The following is a 23,616-nucleotide window of genomic DNA, read 5'->3' as shown; positions in this document are numbered from 1 at the left end:
TTAAGTGGGTTAAAATCATCCTAGAGGTGACAGGGTTGACAGAGGAACATGGAGACATTTGGGGGTTAAGTGGGTTAAAATCATCCTAGAGGTGACAGGGTTGACGGAGGAACATGTCAAAATGCTGAATCTTGGCACTTTAGCAAGTCTTTGTTCAAATAAAAAATCAGATTTATTGAATTCTCCATTTGGTCTCTATTTATTATTAAACAGCTTTAAAATGTTAAATATTGGTGCACAATTCCTACTTAAAATATCAAAGGGAATGACCCTACTGTGTGCATTCTTTGCATAACAACGCACCTCTGCCTCCGTTTAGACCGAAGATAATGAAATATTCTATGGAAGAGACATATGGGAGAGATTATCCTTGGTTTAATTTTTTTTAAACGGCCTATAACTCACTCATAACCCTTGGCATTGTGTATTAGGGTAGGGTAGATGAAAAGCTATGAGCGGGACAGGGGGAGAGTTGGCTGAGGGACAATGAATACCAGATCAAGTATAAGACAAAAGTCCTGCGCTATGACAGAGCTGGTGTGTCCTGCACTATGACAGAGCTGGTGTGTCCTGCACTATGACAGAGCTGGTGTGTTCTGCACTATGACAGAGCTGGTGTGTTCTGCACTGACAGAGCTGGTGTGTCCTGGTGTGTCCTGACAGAGCTGGTGTGTGTATGTCAGAGCTGGTGTGTCCTGCACTATGACAGAGCTGGTGTGTCCTGCACTATGACAGAGCTGGTGTGTCCTGCACTATGACAGAGCTGGTGTGTCCTGCACTGGTGTGTCCTGCACTAGACAGAGCTGGTGTGTCCTGCACTGACAGAGCTGGTGTGTCCTGCACAGAGAGCTGGTGTGTCCTGCACTATGACAGAGCTGGTGTGTTCTGAGCTGGTGTGTCCTGCACTATGACAGAGCTGGTGTGTCCTGCACTATGACAGAGCTGGTGTGTCCTGCACTATGACAGAGCTGGTGTGTCCTGCACTATGACAGAGCTGGTGTGTCCTGAAAGAAAGGAAACACCAACATAATGTGTCTTAGTAGGGTGTTGGGCCACCAGGACCCATCAGAACCGCTTCAATGCACCTTGGCATAGATTCTACAAGTATCTTAGTAGGGTGTTGGGCCACCAGGACCCATCAGAACCGCTTCAATGCACCTTGGCATAGATTCTACAAGTATCTTAGTAGGGTGTTGGGCCACCAGGACCCATCAGAACCGCTTCAATGCACCTTGGCATAGATTCTACAAGTGTCTTAGTAGGGTGTTGGGCCACCAGGAGCCAGAACAGCTTCAATGCACCTTGGCATAGATTCTACAAGTATCTTAGTAGGGCGTTGTGCCACCACGAGCCACCAGAACCGCTTCAATGCACCTTGGCATAGAATCTACAAGTGTCTTAGTAGGGTGTTGGGCCACCAGGACCCATCAGAACCGCTTCAATGCACCTTGGCATAGATTCTACAAGTGTCTTAGTAGGGTGTTGGGCCACCAGGAGCCAGAACAGCTTCAATGCACCTTGGCATAGATTCTACAAGTGTCTTAGTAGGGTGTTGGGCCACCAGGACCCATCAGAACCGCTTCAATGCACCTTGGCATAGATTCTACAAGTGTCTTAGTAGGGCGTTGGGCCACCACGAGCCACCAGAACCACTTCAAAGCGCCTTGGCATAGATTCTACAAGTGTCTTAGTAGGGCGTTGTGCCACCAGGAGCCAGAACAGCTTCAATGCACCTTGGCATAGATTCTACAAGTATCTTAGTAGGGCGTTGTGCCACCACGAGCCACCAGAACCGCTTCAATGTACCTTGGCATAGATTCTACGAGTATCTTAGTAGGGCGTTGGGCCACCACGAGCCAGAACAGCTTCAATGAACCTTGGCATAGATTTGACAAGTATCTTAGTAGGGCTTTGGGCCACCACGAGCCACCAGAACAGCTTCAATGCACCTTGGCATAGATTCTACAAGTATCTTAGTAGGGCGTTGTGCCACCACGAGCCACCAGAACCGCTTCAATGAACCTTGGCATAGAATCTACGAGTATCTTAGTAGGGCGTTGGGCCACCACGAGCCAGAACAGCTTCAATGAACCTTGGCATAGATTTGACAAGTATCTTAGTAGGGCTTTGGGCCACCACGAGCCAGAACAGCTTCAATGAACCTTGGCATAGATTTGACAAGTATCTTAGTAGGGCGTTGGGCCACCACGAGCCAGAACAGCTTCAATGAACCTTGGCATAGATTTGACAAGTATCTTAGTAGGGCGTTGGGCCACCACGAGCCAGAACCGCTTCAATGAACCTTGGCATAGAATCTACGAGTATCTTAGTAGGGCGTTGGGCCACCACGAGCCAGAACAGCTTCAATGAACCTTGGCATAGATTTGACAAGTATCTTAGTAGGACGTTGGGCCACCATGAGCCAGAACCGCTTCACAGGAGGCTGCTTCACCACTTCACAGGAGGCTGCTAAGGGGAAAATGGCTCATAATAATGGGCTGCTAAGGGGAAAATGGCTCATAATAATGGCCTGCTAAGGGGAAAATGGCTCATAATAATGGTCTGCTAAGGGGAAAATGGCTCATAATAATGGGCTGCTAAGGGTAAAATGGCTCATAATAATGGGCTGCTAAGGGGAAAATGGCTCATAATAATGGCCTGCTAAGGGCTCAAAATGGCTCATAATAATGGGCTGCTAAGGGTAAAATGGCTCATAATAATGGGCTGCTAAGGGGAAAATGGCTCATCATAATGGGCTGCTAAGGGGAAAATGGCTCATAATAATGGCCTGCTAAGGGAAAATGGCTCATAATAATGGCCTGCTAAGGGGAAAATGGCTCATAATAATGGTCTGCTAAGGGGAAAATGGCTCATAATAATGGCCTGCTAAGGGGAAAATGGCTCATAATAATGGGCTGCTAAGGGGAAAATGGCTCATAATAATGGGCTGCTAAGGGGAAAATGGCTCATAATAATGGCCTGCTAAGGGGAAAATGGCTCATAATAATGGGCTGCTAAGGGGAAAATGGCTCATAATAATGGGCTGCTAAGGGGAAAATGGCTCATAATAATGGGCTGCTAAGGGAAAATGGCTCATAATAATGGCCTGCTAAGGGGAAAATGGCTCATAATAATGGTCTGCTAAGGGGAAAATGGCTCATAATAATGGCCTGCTAAGGGGAAAATGGCTCATAATAATGGGCTGCTAAGGGGAAAATGGCTCATAATAATGGGCTGCTAAGGGGAAAATGGCTCATAATAATGGCCGGAACAGAGCTAACATGTAAACCATGTTTGATGTATTTGATACCGTCCACTAATTCCACTCCAGCCATTACCAGGAGCCTGTCCTCCCCAATTAAGGTGCCACCAACCTCCTGTGCTATCTGTATATACCTTCTATAATCTATCTGGTTAGATATAATGATTGGAAATCATTACTAGTGTGAGGCAGAAGGACTGCTTCACATAATATACTATACTGACTATATTATCGTATACCTAATAGTGACTTACCTCTGTCAAAGTTGTCAATCCACATCACAGTAAACTAGCCATGCAAACAACATGCTGGGATGCCATGCACATGGCAGAGAAGTCATTAACGACAGAGATGGTAGTGTAACTCCCTAAAAACATGAGAGATCTCTTTCTTCTGTGAAAGAATTCTTAGAATATTCTTAGAATGTGTGAGCGTGTGTGAGAGCATGCGTGTGAGTGTGTGTGTGTGTGTGTGTGTATGCAAGTGTTGGTGGGCGGTAATGTGTGAGTGTGAGTGAGTGTGAGTGTGTTTTGACACAGACTATGGAGACAGAATGTAGAGACAAAGGTGACTCTTCAGACAGGGATGAGAAAAGCACATGATCACCACTTTCTCTTTCTTTCACCTCAGGGATAGACAGAACACCCGTTATCTGTTCTGTACTAGTTGGGGGAGAAGAGAGGGTTTGTTGTATTGGATAAGAGGGCAAAAAGGGAGAGGGAATCCAGTCCCCAATTCAAAGAAAAAAATCCTTTCAACAACAAAAAAAACAGGAAATATTTTATTTACTTTCCATTTCAAAGTACAAAATAATGTGGGTTTCATCACCCCAAACCTTAATAGAAAATTCCTTCACTAATCCTAAAATCCTTAAAACCTAATCAATCTGGACCAATCGAATCTCGAATGATACTAGGTATAATCTTATTATCATGTCTTTATCACATTGTGATGGGTACAAAGTCTATCAATAAATGCAAGAAATAGGCCTGCTATCTAAGATACTTGGGTTGTGGGGTATCGAAATGGATAACAAGGTTAACAAATAACTAAGATAAGGATTCTTACTTTGTTAATTAAGAAAACACTATTGACTACCTAGTGGTCCATGCATCATCTTTGAGACTAAGAACAACTATGATAGGATCTTTAAAACCTGTGGAATGAAGATCTGCGGAGGAATACTAACTACTTGGCCATCCTTTTGATTTCAGCTAATATATCTTGGGCCTGCATACGGTATGTACACAAAGATGGTATTAAATAATAAGATGGATGACTTGAAGACATTTACTGTAAGGCATGAGCTGGACTGTCTACACCACACATCACATTACCGTAAGGCTGGACACATTGACACCAAGAGACGGAGTACAATACAAAATAGCATTACAGAACAGCCGCACTGCAAAGCAATACGCAGGCGGTTTGTAAAAACAATACAAACACAACAATTCAAAACACACTCACAGAATATATGAATAATAATAAATAATAAAACATCTAAGTTGCACGTTGCCACTTCATACAGTAATTAAAACCACCCCCAAAAACGTGTTGTTGGTTAGAACAGGCATCGGTTATTGTGTGGTGTCTGTGTCATCCAAAGAGGAACGAAGTTGCCCATAGTCACTGACCTTAGGTCAGTATTGAGTGTTTGGATGACTAATGGTTAAGGTTAGGATTTAGGTGAATGTAAACTGATCCTAGATCTGCACCTAAGGGCAACTTCTACCTGCAGTGCATTTGTCTGACTCGTTGGTGCAGTGGCTAGACAGAATATCCTACAGAATTAGTAACAGTGCCCCAGGTAGCCCTGGAGGCCGGTCCCTGCCCGTCCCCACCTCCAAAGTCAGACTGCCTCTTAGCTGTCCTCTCCAGTGCCAGGGCGGTCTTCCGGGTCCTGGCTAGGACCTCCTCCAGCTGCCCTCGGAGTGCCTGAATAGAGTCCAGTTCGGTGTGCAGGGCCCGGGTCTTCTCTGAGGTGCTGAGAGAGGGGCAATGACACCACACACACACACCAACATCCTCAAACACTGATTGTGGTTTCAAAGGTTGTTACTAGCCTACTACTGTATGTAGCAATGTGTACTGACACTAGCTTACACTGTCCACAAATGTGTGTATTTGTAGGCACCCATGTGTGTGTATTTGTAGATGTGTTTATTCTTGGCCTCAGTGAAGGCCTCTGTGGCAACCTCCTACCTGTTTCCTCTGGCCTGGATGTGGCTCAGACTCTGGTACAGCCTCTTCTCTGCCCTCAGAGCATCGTTCAGCCTGTGGTACTCACTGGCCAACTGCTCCAACACACTCTGACAGAGAGGTTGGGAAAAGGAAAGGGGGAAACATTATAAACACACACTCCACTCAGTAGGCACTAGACCTTAACTAACAAGGACAATGTTGTAGACAATAAAGAACCAGGGATACCTGGTGGTCAGTGTTGGAGGGGTCCCTGGCTATTACTCCTGGGGCCAGGATCTTAAACCTATCCCCCTGCTTCTGGGCCTGCTCCTGGGCCTGAGCTAGAGCTGAACGCAGGGCTGAAATCTCCAGCTGAGCCTCCTTCTCCTTCTTCCTGACCAGCTGCAGCTCCTCCCGAATGGCCTGTACCTCTTCTGCCCCCTCTGGTGTGGAGAGCTCCATGCTCTCCTCCTGGCTCTGCATCAGACTCTGGGTGGGGAGGAGTAGGACAGTTAGTGTGTGTGTGTGTGTGTGTGTTGTCAACCAGTGTCCCAGAATTCACCTGGATAAAAGCCTCTTTCTCCTTCAGCAGGTTCTGCAGTCGCTCTGCCTCTCCCATTCTCTCCTTCCGGAGCTCACCCATCTCCCGTTCCTGTGACGACAGCTGCCTGCGCAGCTCCTGAAGCTGGCCCGTCCGCTCGCCAATCACTTGAGAGAGCCTATCAGAGCAGTCCTGAGAGAGGAGGTCGGAGGGAGAAAAGAGAGATTCTGAAATCGACTGTCAATTTATATGTTACATCCAGTCTATCATAAATGTTTCCATTTCTATAATAGACTATTGGATTTTTCTTAGTGATGTTGGGCTGAGTACACTGTACAGCTGACATAAGCTCATCATTCATATTCTCAGAGACAGGTCCTAGATCAGGGGTGTGTGTGTGTGTGTGGTACCTGTATGTACTGGTCCTTAGTGCTGATGGTGCTGAGCAGATCCTGGACCTGTGCTTGGTGTTCGTGGCTCTGACGGCTGCGGTCTGACAGCAGTTCCTGAAACAGTTTCTCCTTCAGCGCGAGGCGAGCCTTCAGCTCCTCCACCACCCCACTGGGGCCTGCCTGGACCTTAGCCAGGAGGGCTGCCGTGAGGTCCTACACACACATAGGAGAAAACAAAACACACACACACGTCAGTATATCTGTCGTTTTTGGAGGGGACAGATATAAGAGCAGGTTTTTCCTCATTGGACTAGTTTGAGGTTGTTAAAGCACTGCAAGTCATTAATATCAGCCAACAATGAAAAACTTCAACACTGGAGAGAAACTACTGGTTACAAGAACAAACAGAATGCAAACTGGTGGCACAGCCAGTCCTCACTAGTGTGACCTATCTGAGCTGTTGACCTCATTTAGCGCACTCATGTTTTTCGTATGTGTTTGTGCGTGTGTGTGTTTCTGTGTGTTTACCTGTGTCTCCTGGCTGCGTGTCTGCAGGGCAGTCTGTAGCTGGCTGATGAGCGTGTCTCTCTCTCTCAGAGTGCACTTCTCTCTCTCCTCACTCTGCTGCTGGAGCCACTGCAAGTTCCTGAGGGCTTCTGCTGTCTGCTCCACGTCCAGCTCCTTACCCCGCACCAACGCATCCAGACTCTATACAAACACACAGTCTAAACATGTCAATGTATATAGATGTACCGTGTGTGAGAGTGGGCGTATCCTCGTGGTAGCTCGAGGTATCGTCCTTTAGTGCGTGCGTTTGTACCGTGATGGTCTCCTCGTTGTTGGACAGTATACAGCGCAGTCTCTCCAGGTCTCGCTCCTTCTCTCGAAGGGCCAGCTGTAGTTTCCTCACCTGCTCCTCCCTCTCTTCCAGACCACTGAACTTCTCATCTATAGACCGCTGGACAGAGAAAGAGAACATCAATCATTATTATTAGTGTCTATCTATCTATCTATCTATCTATCTATCTATCTATCTATCTATCTATCTATCTATCTATCTATCTATCCATCCATCCTTCCATCCTTTCATCCATCCATCCATCCTTCCATCCACCCATCCTTCCATCCTTTCATCGATCGATCGATCCAGCCATCCATCCATCCATCCATCCATCCATCCATCCATCCATCCATCCATCATCCATCCATCCATCCATCCATCCATCCATCCATCCATCCATCCATCCATCCATCCATCCATCCATCCATCCATCCATCCATCCAGTAAGAGTAAGTGTCCTTACCTCCAATGCTCTGTCCCTGTCTCTGATGCGTTCTCTCAGTTTGTCCAGCAGAGCATCTCTGGGTTTGGAGCTGTCTGCTGATTCCAGGAGTTCAGAGTACTCCTACAAAGGGTGAGGGAGATAGGGTGGTCAGTGTGTATGTGTGTGTGTGTTCATGTATGTGTGTGTGTGTGTGGGGGGGGGGTTATGTCTCTCACCTGTAGCTGCCTCTCCTTGTCCTGAAGGGAGTGTTTGAGCTGGGTGATGTTCTTGTCTCTCTCCTGAACTTCTGTGCGTCTCTCCACCTTACTCTCCTCCAGCTGAGCCTTTTTAGTCCGCAGCTCAAAGCCAGACTGAGCCAGGGCACTGCGCAAGTCCTACAGTGGGATAGAGGATAGGTTACACACACCACCTACATCATTGCTACAGGGGTCCACACCAACACATCCACACACAGAGCACACACACCTGGTTGTGTTTGTCGGTGACCTCCCTGTGCTGCAGTGCCTCCTTTAGGTCAGAGTGGAGTCTGTCTTTAGCTCTGCTCAGGTCCTCAGCCTGTCTCTGGCTCTGTTTCTGGGCTCTCTGACTGGCTTCCAGCTCCAGACCCAGGGTGAACAGAGAGCTCTGTAACCCCACCAACTCACCCTGAAACTGGGCTAAACTCGCACCCTCACTGCCCCCCTCTGGATCCTGGGAGAGAGGACCAAACAATAAAATCCACTGGGGTTAGACTGGTCATGAAGAAAGGGCGTCTCCGTCCGTCCGTCCGTCCATCAACAGTTGGGTTATTACGGCCTTTTATTAACTGGTATGCTGCTGAGTGCTTGTCTGGACCTGTCTGGGGTGTGTGAGGTCTCACCTCAGTGTGTGTGATCTGGTTGCGGTGGGCCATCTCTCTCAGCTTACACAGTGTTGCGTTCTGCCCCTCAATTAGCTGGTACAGCTCCACGGCCTGAAGAGGACATAGGGAATATTCTGCAAATCACTACTGAGTGTGTACTCAAATGTAGTCCCCTGGCTGCGACTCAGAACGGTTATGGTTCAGCAATGTCGCCTCAGTGTAGACCACACATACCTCGTTATCCTTGGTACTGACAGAATCGGTCAGGCATTGGATGGTGCGCTCCTGGCTCTGAGCTCCCTGGCGGATGGAACGCAGTTCACACTCCATCTCAATGAGCTTCTCCTGCAACTTCTGGAGCGGGAGGGAGGAGGGAAACAGAGAGAGAGAAAGAGAGAGAGAGGATGAGTAAGTATAGAGAGAGAGAGAGAAACAAAGGGACAAGAAAGTGTGTGTGTGTGTGTGTGTTTGTGTGTATGGTATGCGTTTGATGTATAGATGGGTAATGTCTCTCTGTAGCCGTACCGCGTTGTTGGCTTCGCTCTCCTGGCTCTTGGCCTGCAGGGACTGGACCTGCTGCTGGGCCTTCTGCAGCTCACTGACACACTGACCTGCTGCACACTCATACTGGTTCAACTGGCTCTGCTGCTCCTCGATCAGAGTCTGGAACACACACACAAAGACAGGGGTTAACACACACACATTACAGTCCACGTTTACCGAATCCCGCTTCGCTCACAAATGAATACTATGGGAGAGATAGAGACAATAGTTTGGCACAGTATTGCTATCCAACCGCTCTAGCCACATCTGTTTATAAGGAAAAGGGACAATGCACTGAGCTGGGCTGTTGGTGACTGTACTTTCCAAACCAAATGCTCTGTTCACCCATCTTTCTATGCTGCTAAAAGCAGATCCATCCAGCCCCCTGTGTATGTTAAGTGCTCTGCGGTGCCCCTATAACGTAACTTACGTAACCAGTGTGTCACCATCTCCCTTACAGCACTCACATCCTATATTTATAGGTTTACACTCCGGGAGGAAATCCCACAACACACACACACATGTAAGTAATATAAATCTGTTAAATCCCTGTTAGAATGGGAACACAGGCTAGATGTATGTGGTGGCATGTGGATTGATCTTCTTATACTGTAATACATACAGTAGAGGTCCTAAGAGCTACAGTACAGACTGTAGATACCTACAGGTCCAAGCCAAAAACATACCACATGGCCATAGTCCAGGCCATTTGAGTAGCAGGGAGAAATACTGCACATGCCATAGAAATAGAATGACTTTGAACTAGAAAGTCCATTCTAGTAATTATATGCCTATGGTGCATGCTGTAATATAATGACATCCACTAGCCTGGTCTGACATTGCGCGGTACTATCAGGGTTTGCTGCCTCCGAGGCTTATTGCTGCTGTGAAAATAGGCCAATAGTGGTGCCACTCCATGTCCCCCCATGCGCTAACCTAGTTTAGTGAACGGGGCTGGGGCTGGCTGAGGCCTGAAATCCCATTCACATTAAGGAATGCTCCTAAATCAGACACAGGCACTGCCTGCATCTCTGTCACAGTCTATTATCTACTGAGGCTCACAGAGGAGCTAGAGTCAATATGATTGGAATTTGAGAGCTACATAGAGCTACTGTACCAAGCACCTTCATTTTATTCCAAAGGACGCTTACATATCTTCTGTTCACCGTGTCTGCTCCTCATTTCATCGACCTTGGTTGGACTGCAAGGCAGCATGACATGAGACGGCCTACTCTTTGTTTTGGCACAGAGATACAGCTTTAAGAGTCCGGGATGAGACTTGATTATGGAAAGAGAACCTGGATTTGTCAACATAGTTCTCACCACTCAGCGCAACTCAATATTAGGAAGGCGTTCCTAATGTTTGGTATATTGTAGATAGATCATACACAGTACCTCAGGTTCTACAGATGTAGGATCTTAATTTGATCACACTGTTGTGACAAATTTAAAACATGTATTGTATTCAAGGTTTATAAAGACTTCTGAAGTTAGTCATTTCCAGTTTGGAAAATTTCAGACTTGAATTTCCCTTTCGAAAAATGTATTTAACCTCTACAAATGTTTCCATAAATTATAATAATTCACATTTCCTGTTGCTGCAGGATTATTTTCCTGCTGTAGCAAACTGGCTCAAATGAAGTACCTCTGTTCTGTGAAGATGGCAATATCATTCTAGGTTTGTTAATGTGCCTCTGTGGTTGACCAACCATGACAGCTCCACTCTCTGAGCGCACACTCACTCATTAGTATGGCTGACTGGCCTGAGGGCTCTACATGAGAATCCCTCACTGCTTTTAACACACAGACACACAAACAAAACACACATCTGAAGGATTATAGGATGTGCATTTTAGGCATGTAGACACCTGAGTCACACAATGATCTCACAGACACAGATGCACCCACACACATACACACATACACACATACACACATACACACATTGATTCAACATCCTCTGTGCATCCTCTCTGGAGGCAGAGGGGGGGAAGGAGAGGTTAAAGTGATGTAGATGGACAGCTGGATTATCCAGCTAATTAGCCCGGAGTGTGGTGAGATCACGGAATGTTCTCACGGTTGGGAGCACTGCACTGTCTGCTGAATTCACAGATAACTAACTAACCTTCTGGAATAGTCTCCATATTCTGAGATTTGTATATCTGTAGATGATTAAAATATGCTACAAAAAGGTTTGTAGTAAAATAAGGTATCCTACTGAAATAAATAAAAAACTCCTTTGATTTCAGTTACTGTTCCAGTAGCTAAAAAGTGGGAACTACAGACCAGAGGTGAACCAATGTCTGACTGGAGAGCTGCAGTGTTATACCTGGTGGGGGCGTGGGGGAGGACACTCATGATACAGATCCTCCCACAGCTCCTCTATCTCAGCCAGGTCCAGACCCCCATCTATCCCTCCATCCAGCCTGATCAGAGGGGCCTCCAGGTCGGGCACATGGACATGAATCTCCCCCTCTCCATTCAGACCTCCATACAGCAACCCCAAGGCCGGCTCATGGAAGCTCAGTCTGGAGCCTCTGCTGCTGGGGCCCTGTCTGTTGAGTACAGGCAGTCTGCTTCCCTTGGGGCTCTGGACTGGCCGGTACACACAGTTCTGGACCAGGCAGAGGGCCAGTGAGAGCCGGGAGGCCGACCTCAGTGGAGTCACCAGGTGGTGCTCCTCGGAGAGGGAGTCGGAGAACCGATCATCCAGGGGGTCCTGGGGATACTCTAGCCCCTCGGGCCCATCTTGGATTGCAGACAGCTGGGTAGATTCTCCGGTTATGTCCAGGGAGTCTATAGAGGGGCTGGAGCTGGCTCGGCCCACCAGGGTAGGGTCGCTGTCCGAAGCCCGGGGCGTAGGGTTGGACCCAGGGATCAGCGTGAGCGAGGAGGGGGTCCCGTCTGGATCTTTCTCCCCTCCTCTTCCTCCTCCACTTGCACGTCCTCCTCCAATCACGCTGACCGAATACCTCGTCGATGGGTCACAGGAAATACTCCGTGCCAACTTCCTGGGTACTTTACACACAGCCTCGTAGTCTGAGTCCGCCACTCGCCACGCCGTGCACCCTCGGCACTTCCTGGGTGAACGCGTGACAGTCCCACAGCGCTGTGACCCCACAGCCGTCACCTCTGGCGCAGGCCCTGCGCATTGTTGGCGATGCCCATGATGATGATGATTATGACCCCCGAACTCTAACCCCTCCTCAGCCCAGGACTCATACAGAGAGTACACCAAGTCCTCCTGGAGCAGAGCACAGTACTTAGCATGGGTCAGACCGGACATGTCCACCATACCTTCCCCCTGTACCCTTCCTCCCCCTCCTCCCGTATCCCCAGGCCCAGTAACGGCCCCTGCACAACCGCCTCCATCCTCCCTGTTGGTCTTCCGGTAGAGGCCACCGATGAGGCCCCGTAGCCGGTGTTTCTCCTGGAGCAGCCTCTGCAGCCGTTCAATGGACAGGGCCTCCACCCGGGCAATCACCGTGTCAAACCTATACATGCGCTCCAGTATGAAGGCACACTTGGAGCAGGCGAACTCGCCGCGGCCGTCGCGGATCAGCTCTCGCCCCAGGGCGTGGGACAGGAGCACCTGCAGGTTGAGTTTGGAGGCGGGGTGGAAGATCCATCGCCGTTGGTTACCACAGAGCTCCCTCGCGCAGATACGACACGCCTCCTTCATTCTGATGTCCAGCATTCCACATGCACACAGTCAAGACGGAGGTCATTCACCTGAGCTTGGTGTTTTGTGTGAAGACTTTAGTCTAATGCCGAAAACACCTTTATTTTGTATGATAAACCTTTGTATTAAACTTCCATTTTCCTGAAGAAGAATGAATGGCGCTCCCATATCCCCAGAGTTCTTCCACTGACGTCACCTCGGATGCTCCTTGGTGGGGTTGAGGTCCCGGTTGCCGTTAAGTGTTGTATAAATAATAAATAACATTTGATTGATGGAGGTGAATGAGATGATGCGATGCTGTTATTAGCTCCAGTATGACTGCTCATCCATCAACATCTGTGTATTAAATCATTTATTAAGATGTAAATGTTGGCATATTGCATGCAACAGTCCTCTTATCTGCTTCTCTCTCTTCAGAAGAGATGCAAAACAAATAGCAACCACGTGGTTTCAGACAAATAAATACCACTAAAATTCAATATAAACAACAGATAGAGAGTCATTGGAGAAACTCAAATATTGTTACTGCTAGCCTGCCAAGGAAAAGCAGACAGCAGCAAGCAAGAGATGCTCACAAAATCCAATCCTCTAGATATAATGCCCTTTTCCCCTCTTCACATTCTGCCAGAGTTGCTGTTTCCATAGGAGTATAACGACGTTGGATGGATTCTGATAGCATATTGCTTCTTAGAGCAGCAGATGGCAGACAGCAAGTCGTCCAGTATCCTTGGTCACCGATTCTGTTGCATTCCGTAATGGAAATTCTGATGCAATGACTTAAATCCGAAAGGGAAATATAAAGTCATTCTGGTGTTATATTCCCTAAATACACATGAGCCCTTCCTCCTTTCGCTCCCGGTTGTTTCATTTCGCGTTTCCCGACAGCAGAAAAACACGCGTACGTTCCGCTGCATCACTTGGTTTGGCTGTCATGGGAGGCTCCCGCTGTCAGGTTGATCATCACCGGTAGACTACCACCGTATCCCTTTAACCAAACACCGTCACTGCAGAGAAGTGACACACCAAAACAATTATTTCGGTAGCGGCAATCAGGTCCTCCGCAATCCCTTGACAATCATTCATGATGTATTATATCAACGGCGAAGATGGCGCGCTTCAGCCCAGCGGTATAGTAGATCCTTTTGGCAGATAATGATGTGGCAACCTTGTAGCACTGGCAAGAACGGCTGCAGCGGCGGAGCGCACCATTTCAAGCATTAGGGGTGCTAAAATATCTGATCGTCTATATCAAGATATTAAAAAGTAGTCCTACATGACATGATAATACCGGTTCTACTGTCATATAATAAGAAGTTCATTTAAAACTAAAATTCGATCAATTTTGTCAATGTTGAATAAAATATTTTGATAATCTACAAAATGTCACCCGGGGTGCCATTAGTTATTTTGGTCCAGTCTACACTAAACTTTGTATTCGCTTTATTGAGCAGGTGAAATGCCTACTACCATTTAGTAGCATATAGTGACAATAGTGTTTGCATAAACTCTTACACCATGTAAAGCAGTAGATATATTTTAAATAATAATAAAAAAGAATAACATTATTTTCTCTAAATTTGGTCATAATAACCACCAGATTAGTGACGAGTGACGCAGTGGTCTAAGGCACTGCATCTCAGTGTAAAAGGCGTCACTACAGTTCCTGGTTCGAATCCAGGCTGAATCACATCTGGCCGTGACTGGGAGTCCCATAGGGCGGCGCACAATTGGCCCAGTGTCGCTGGGGTAGGCCATCATTGTAAATAGGAATTTGTTCTTAACTGACTTGCCTAGTTAAATAAAGGTTTCAAAAATATATATAGAATTGGGCTTTTATGGGGGCAATATCAATTTCTTATTAAAAAATCAACTATTTAATTTTTACCCCCTTTTTCTCCCAATTTCGTGATTACGATCTTGTCTCATCACTGCAACTCCCCAAAGGGCTTGGGAGACGCGAAGGTCAAGTCATGCGTCCTCCGAAACATGACTCACCAAATCAAGCTTTTTAACAACCGCTCACTTAACCCGGAAACCAGCTGCACCAATGTGTTGGAGGAAACACCGCTCAACTGACTACCGAAGTCAGCCTGCAGGCACCAGGCCCACCACAAGGAGTCGCTAGAGTACGATGAGCTCAGTAAAGCCCCCCCAGCCAAACCCGGACGGCGCTGGGCCAATTGTGCGCCGCCCTATGGGACTCCCGGTCACAGCAGCTATTGGGCTCAAACCCCAGGCTCTAGTGACATCACAACACTGCAATGAAGTGCCTTATACCGCTGCCCCACTCGGAGCGCAGTTTGGCGGGTCATGTTTCGGAGGATGCATGACTCGACCTTCGCCTCCCCCTGAGCCCGTTGGGGAGTTGCAGCGATGAGACAAGATTGAAATTGGGAAAAAGGGGTAAAATACACATGGGAAAAAAAAGATCATGGCACACACAGTCAGCCAGCCAGAGAGTTGACTTGGACTTCACTATAATTTTCAGTGAACGGGTAGAGCAGGCTCCAGAACCTTTCCATCCTTGTGTTTCTATCCTCTTCTATATGCAAATAACATCTCCTAAATAGACTTACAAGTAAAGGCCATTAATGCATTTCAAAGCAGAGGGGATACATTTGACATAGATTTTCCTATTGTCAAAACATATCAGGAACAAGCTTCCATAATAGTGAAGGTGGTCACTCTAGCTCGATCATTAATAATGATTATGGGAAGAAAACCATAAAGTCCAGATCTGCCATGTATTACATAAATGTATGAGTGGGATATAACCGTAGTGGGTGGCTAGCAGTGTTAGTTACACAACAGATCAGAACAGATGGCCTGGCCACGGCTCTCACAGCTCCGGATGCTGCTAAGTGCTGCAATAAAGTGCTTCTATTCTAGTCAGTCTTGCCTGACTGACCACATACCCTGACCAGGGACAAATCTGGACCCTAGTTATAGCACATGGCCATCAAGACACGTGGTCAAGAAAAATGATTGTATTATATTCTAGAACTGTATGTCCCAGGAGGACCGGGCTCCAATGCCTTCAACAAGGCATCTAATATATAGATGACTACATAAAGCTATCCATCACAACTAGCCATATAAGGCAGAGAGGAACCATGCTGTAAAGCAGAGAGGGAAAAACCATGACACAGTAGGACAAGGGGGCCATAAAACGGGTTACTACGACTACAAATGCTACAAGGAGAGAACAAAGAGAGAGGCATTTGTGGTGCAGTGTGCACAAGCCCTGGTGGACGGCTGACCGCTATTGTAGCGGGTGCTGTGAATGAAGGGATGTAGAGTGATATGTTGAAATGAAGGTAAACCGGTTTTGATGTTTTGATTGAAATGAATGATTGCATTTTTTGGCAACATGAGGGATGCTGCCGCCTATCAATCATATAAACTCACTCACTGACAAGGGCAAACCAATGGCATCAAAACATCCCATTGGCTACACCATGAGAACACAACATTTCAAATATGGTTTGGCTGTGTGAAAAAATGAGCTGCACAAAACTACATGATGCTTTAAGCTCAATGGAATCTGCAGTGACAGTGTATCCCTGATGGTGTACAGACAGACAGTCATGCACTCACACTATGACTTCACTTATCAGCTTTGGTCCACAAAATAACGTGTCGCCTCAAAACAGAATGTTACATGGCTACAGATGACTACTAGGCCCAGGTCTCCCTTTGACAAAGAGATGACTACTAGGCCCAGGTCTCCCTTTGACAAAGAGATGACTACTAGGCCCAGGTCTCCCTTTGACAAAGAGATGACTACTAGGCCCAGGTCTCCCTTTGACAAAGAGATGACTACTAGGCCCAGGTCTCCCTTTGACAAAGAGATGACTACTAGGCCCAGGTCTCCCTTTGACAAAGAGATGACTACTAGGCCCAGGTCTCCCTTTGACAAAGAGATGACTACTAGGCCCAGGTCTCCCTTTGACAAAGAGATGACTACTAGGCCCAGGTCTCCCTTTGACAAAGAGATGACTACTAGGCCCAGGTCTCCCTTTGACAAAGAGATGACTACTAGGCCCAGGTCTCCCTTTGACAAAGAGATGACTACTAGGCCCAGGTCTCCCTTTGACAAAGAGATGACTACTAGGCCCAGGTCTCCCTTTGACAAAGAGATGACTACTAGGCCCAGGTCTCCCTTTGACAAAGAGATGACTACTAGGCCCAGGTCTCCCTTTGACAAAGAGATGACTACTAGGCCCAGGTCTCCCTTTGACAAAGAGATGACTACTAGGCCCAGGTTTCCCTTTGACAAAGAGATGACTACTAGGCCCAGGTCTCCCTTTGACAAAGAGATGACTACTAGGCCCAGGTCTCCCTTTGACAAAGAGATGACTACTAGGCCCAGGTCTCCCTTTGACAAAGAGATGACTACTAGGCCCAGGTCTCCCTTTGACAAAGAGATGACTACTAGGCCCAGGTCTCCCTTTGACAAAGAGATGACTACTAGGCCCAGGTCTCCCTTTGACAAAGAGATGACTACTAGGCCCAGGTCTCCCTTTGACAAAGAGATGACTACTAGGCCCAGGTCTCCCTTTGACAAAGAGATGACTACTAGGCCCAGGTCTCCCTTTGACAAATGAATTGTGTTATCCCCAAAGGGACACCTGTGTTATATAAAGCCAAGAGTAAGATATGAATCACAACAACAACAACCTGGGATCGTGCTCATACTTACTATGCTTCATTTTCAAACCCATGTAGGCTTCAGTGCTTTGCTATACGATAGTACATGAAGAGGCAGCCATTTTCCCTAAGGGCAGAGCTGACCTTATGTCCTGGTTCAGCTCCTCACTAGTGCCTGATTATGAGTGGCTTAAAATGATAGTTTGAGAGTGGTTGGGGGTCCTTGATTAAGCTTGTTGAGGATTTGGGATTTAAAATGAGGACTGCTTAAGTACGAAGAATCTTCTTCGGTAGAGTCCACTGCTAAATCAGAGTTGGTCCAAACTCCTCTTTAAGCATAGACCGCAATCAAGCAAGAGAGAGCTGGAAATAACAAATCACAAACAAACAAAAAAACAGCACTTTTCTCTCCTCTTCTTGAGAACAACATCAAATGAGTTCATTTATTTTATTTTGTGTCCTAGCATAAATAGCATCAGCTGCCTCTGTCCTTTCCCTACAGCCCATCACAGTACATTTATTTCACCACATTTCTCTCTCCTGGACGGCCTGACATTTTGATTGATCTCATCAGCCGTGGTGTCTGGGGAACCAATTAGAAGCTAGGTGTTAGTGTCTGTCTTAGACAACACAACTTGATATCTGTGTGTGTGTCATTGTTAGCACCAGAAGGTCAGCATGACCTATTGACAACCTTGCTGAAACACGAGCCACTTAAATACACACAAACACACATGCTTGCACGCACACTCACTCAAAGTACATGGATTTTTACGGTAGGGGAGTGGCAAGATGGAGGTTCTTTGGCTTCAAAACAGCACCCCCAGTCAGTCATCTAGTGTATATATAAATTATTGATTCAGAAGCTTACAAGTTCACACAGACACCTTTCTGTCTTGTATACAGTTGTGTTGAGTTCATATATATATAGAACACGTTGACAGACAGGTGAAAAACAAATTCTACCTCACTATAAGGCAGAACTACAGGCCAGAATATAATGATGTTTAGGTCATTTGCTGTCATTAATGTGGCAAATAAATACAAAGTTCAATGTATGCCATTGCCTATGCCTGTTCCTCTCATTCGTTCGTTTTCCACTTGCAAAGACCCCTCCTCCTGACATCGATTGGCCCTTTAAATGCAACAATGATCCATTCAGCCTAAGTGACAGCCAGCCAGCGGTGGTGGCCCTGGGCAGTGGGACAGCGTCACTGTGTGAAATCTGAGCTGATATCGGTCCTGGCAGGCACATTTGCATCCTAGAGCCAAGCTGATTTACAAGGTAAAATGCCTTTAGAGGAACACTGGGGCTTTGACTGCTTCTATTGAGAAACTCCCACTACAACAAATATGTGTAAGATTCAAAGCTGTCGCCAGATGAATAGAGCCAAGAGCCTTGGGAGTCAAAATGAGAGAAATACACATGATCATATCATACTAATGAATTGTAATGACTAGCAATAGATAATGACTAATAAGTGATAATGGCTCAGAAGAGATAACTGTAGATTACCAAAACTAACAAGTGACAACGATCAACCAAAATATCTTGCTCAAACTGACAGGTATATAGTATGGATCCATACACTGTACTGCAGCTATATTTCAATTGTAGGCCTGTGAGGTGTTGTGACACTTTTTTACACTTGAAATAACGTTAGATTTCTTTTCACTTGACACACAGTACCACACAATACCTATTTCAATTCTATGACCTAGCTCCAACTCCAGTCAACACACACTCATAAGCCTGTTATGCTGCTATCTGTGTAATTTGAGAGCCCCCTCCTCTCAGAACATGACTGAGGAGAATGTGTGTTGTCTGTTCATAAATACATCTTCACAGACTAAAATAACCCAGGTCCCTTCGGGCCGACAGCTCCCAACACAATACACAGGGATTAACAGCCATAGAGACATCAACGCAGACGTATCTAGTAATGCTTTATTACTCCGGTCTAGCAGTTGCTCTTTACCCACAACTCATGTGGTTATCATCTAACAATGGCTACTTTACTTTCAATGAATTCAATCAACTGCAAGGAAACAAATACTTTAGTTGATTTTCATGTACTTTTCTTTAGATGGTGACTCCATATTCTGTAGTGAATGTTACCTTACTTGGTGTGCCTGTCTGTCTGCTATGCATTTGTTATACAGTAGAGGGCCTGCTCTCACCAACAGAGTGGGATCTGGTGCAGGCCTAACACCTCAACGTGCGCACTCTTTATTTAACTTAATAAAGAACTCAAAGCTGCGATATTAAGTGTGTTTCTGTGCTCACTTCAGGATTCACTCACCTGCATCTCCTGCTCAATGCGCAGCCTCTCCCTGCCCAGCTCCTCCTGGTAGAACTGTAGGAGAAACGGCCAGGATAGAAAATTAGGCGTGTGTGTGTATGTGCGTTGTGTTTGAGTGATGGTGATATCTGTCCGACAGAGGGTAATATCTCACTCTCACTAACGAAGTACAACAGCTGTAGTGGTGAATTGATCATTCAGAGAGTAGCAACACTACCCCTCCCTGCCTGCTACCACAACAACACAACACATCACACAACACAACAGACAGATTGAACAGAACCAGCTGCATGGGTTACAGTAGATATAAATGAAATGAATTGATTCTGAACCAGATTAAAGCATTACGTTTGACTTCTCCATCTTATGACAACTCCATTGACAATGACAAATGGATGTCTGACTCCTAAATCAAGACAAAGTTCGATTTTGACAACTGAAAGGATATAGAAAAATAAGTCATCTTTTTATTGGGTAAATACCTTTAGTAACCTTCAGTGGACTGAAGTAGGCTTGAACACACAAATAGGCATGTCGCTATGTGCTTTTTGACAGGGGTGCTTATGTGTGTGTTGCGCTGTGTTAGCTATCGGTGTGTTTCCACATAATAGACAGATGTGTTTGCGTGTGCGGGGACGGGGAAGATATGACGAAGAGGAGGAGAGGTATGGGAGAAGAATGGGTATGGGTGATTATTTGTATGATTATGAATCATTTTTTTGTACTTTTATTTATTCAGGGAACTGAGAACAGGGTCTCTTTCACAACGGTGCCCTGAGTACAAACATGTTCAGAATCAAGAAAAAGGAACCAAATAAAACAAGATCAACAACAAAAGGTTACAATAATACAATTTCAACAAATAAACCATTATAATCATTCAAAACAATTGCAATCCTCAATGAATTCATGTAACACCAGAGCTGTAAACAGGCCTAGTAGCACCAGGGAATCCAAATGAAAGGTTATTCCATAAACTGGGGACACTAAAACTAAAGGTCAGAGTCAACCCGTCATTCAGCCCCACTTGTTTTGAGCCCCATCGGTTTAGCTAAAAAAAATGAATAAAACAAAAATAATAATATACAATAATCAACAACAAAAAAGGAAAAGCTCCGCTGTCGGGACAGCATTGTGTCGGGACAGCATTATGTCGGGACAGCATTGTGTCGGGACAGCATTGTGTCGGGACAGCATTATGTCGGGACAGCATTGTGTCGGGACAGCATTATGTCGGGACAGCATTATGTCGGGACAGCATTATGTCGGGACAGCATTATGTCGGGACAGCATTATGTCGGGACAGCATTATGTCGGGACAGCATTATGTCGGGACAGCATTATGTCGGGACAGCATTATGTCGGGACAGCATTATGTCGGGACAGCATTATGTCGGGACAGCATTATGTCGGGACAGCATTATGTCGGGACAGCATTATGTCGGGACAGCATTGTGTCGGGACAGCATTATCGTCGGGACAGCATTGTGTCGGGACAGCATTATGTCGGGACAGCATTATGTCGGGACAGCATTATGTCGGGACAGCATTATGTCGGGACAGCATTATGTCGGGACAGCATTATGTCGGGACAGCATTATGTCGGGACAGCATTATGTCGGGACAGCATTATGTCGGGACAGCATTATGTCGGGACAGCATTATGTCGGGACAGCATTATGTCGGGACAGCATTATGTCGGGACAGCATTGTGTCGGGACAGCATTATGTCGGGACAGCATTATGTCGGGACAGCATTATGTCGGGACAGCATTATGTCGGGACAGGTCGGGACAGCATTATGTCGGGACAGCATTATGTCGGGACAGCATTATGTCGGGACAGCATTATGTCGGGACAGCATTATGTCGGGACAGCATTATGTCGGGACAGCATTGTGTCGGGACAGCATTATGTCGGGACAGCATTATGTCGGGACAGCATTATGTCGGGACAGCATTGTGTCGGGACAGCATTATGTCGGGACAGCATTATGTCGGGACAGCATTATGTCGGGACAGCATTATGTCGGGACAGCATTATGTCGGGACAGCATTATGTCGGGACAGCATTATGTCGGGACAGCATTATGTCGGGACAGCATTATGTCGGGACAGCATTATGTCGGGACAGCATTATGTCGGGACAGCATTATGTCGGGACAGCATTATGTCGGGACAGCATTATGTCGGGACAGCATTATGTCGGGACAGCATTGTGTCGGGACAGCATTATGTCGGGACAGCATTGTGTCGGGACAGCATTATGTCGGGGGACAGCATTATGTCGGGACAGCATTATGTCGGGACAGCATTATGTCGGGACAGCATTATGTCGGGACAGCATTATGTCGGGACAGCATTATGTCGGGACAGCATTATGGACGGGACAGCATTGTGTCGGGACAGCATTATGTCGGGACAGCATTATGTCGGGACAGCATTATGTCGGGACAGCATTATGTCGGGACAGCATTATGTCGGGACAGCATTATGTCGGGACAGCATTATGTCAGGGACAGCATTATGTCGGGACAGCATTATGTCGGGACAGCATTATGTCGGGACAGCATTATGTCGGGACAGCATTATGTCGGGACAGCATTATGTCGGGACAGCATTATGTCGGGGGACAGCATTATGTCGGGACAGCATTATGTCGGGACAGCATTATGTCGGGACAGCATTATGTCGGGACAGCATTATGTCGGGACAGCATTATGTCGGGACAGCATTATGTCGGGACAGCATTATGTCGGGACAGCATTATGTCGGGACAGCATTATGTCGGGACAGCATTATGTCGGGACAGCATTATGTCGGGACAGCATTATGTCGGGACAGCATTATGTCGGGACAGCATTATGTCGGGACAGCATTATGTCGGGACAGCATTGTGTCGGGACAGCATTGTGTCGGGACAGCATTATGTCGGGACAGCATTATGTCGGGACAGCATTATGTCGGGACAGCATTATGTCGGGACAGCATTATGTCGGGACAGCATTATGTCGGGACAGCATTATGTCGGGACAGCATTATGTCGGGACAGCATTATGTCGGGACAGCATTATGTCGGGACAGCATTATGTCGGGACAGCATTATGTCGGGACAGCATTATGTCGGGACAGCATTGTGTCGGGACAGCATTATGTCGGGACAGCATTATGTCGGGACAGCATTATGTCGGGACAGCATTATGTCGGGACAGCATTATGTCGGGACAGCATTATGTCGGGACAGCATTGTGTCGGGACAGCATTATGTCGGGACAGCATTATGTCGGGACAGCATTATGTCGGGACAGCATTGTGTCGGGACAGCATTATGTCGGGACAGCATTATGTCGGGACAGCATTATGTCGGGACAGCATTATGTCGGGACAGCATTATGTCGGGACAGCATTATGTCGGGACAGCATTATGTCGGGACAGCATTATGTCGGGACAGCATTATGTCGGGACAGCATTATGTCGGGACAGCATTGTGTCGGGACAGCATTATGTCGGGACAGCATTATGTCGGGACAGCATTATGTCGGGACAGCATTATGTCGGGACAGCATTGTGTCGGGACAGCATTGTGTCGGGACAGCATTATGTCGGGACAGCATTGTGTCGGGACAGCAGCATTATGTCGGGACAGCATTATGTCGGGACAGCATTATGTCGGGACAGCATTATGTCGGGACAGCATTATGTCGGGACAGCATTATGTCGGGACAGCATTGTGTCGGGACAGCATTATGTCGGGACAGCATTATGTCGGGACAGCATTATGTCGGGACAGCATTATGTCGGGACAGCATTATGTCGGGACAGCATTATGTCGGGACAGCATTGTGTCGGGACAGCATTATGTCGGGACAGCATTATGTCGGGACAGCATTATGTCGGGACAGCATTGTGTCGGGACAGCATTGTGTCGGGAC

General features: G+C 46.8%; 1 pseudogene; it reads right to left on the bottom strand.

The window, feature by feature from the left end:
* LOC112227306 overlaps positions 1–23,616 on the bottom strand; it is a 55,621-nt pseudogene that overhangs the window by 15,381 nt on the left and 16,624 nt on the right.

This window comes from Oncorhynchus tshawytscha, linkage group LG28, assembly GCF_018296145.1.
Source record: "Oncorhynchus tshawytscha isolate Ot180627B linkage group LG28, Otsh_v2.0, whole genome shotgun sequence".
Classification (NCBI taxonomy): Eukaryota; Metazoa; Chordata; class Actinopteri; order Salmoniformes; family Salmonidae; genus Oncorhynchus; species Oncorhynchus tshawytscha.
This window is presented reverse-complemented; position numbering and strand designations above follow the sequence as displayed.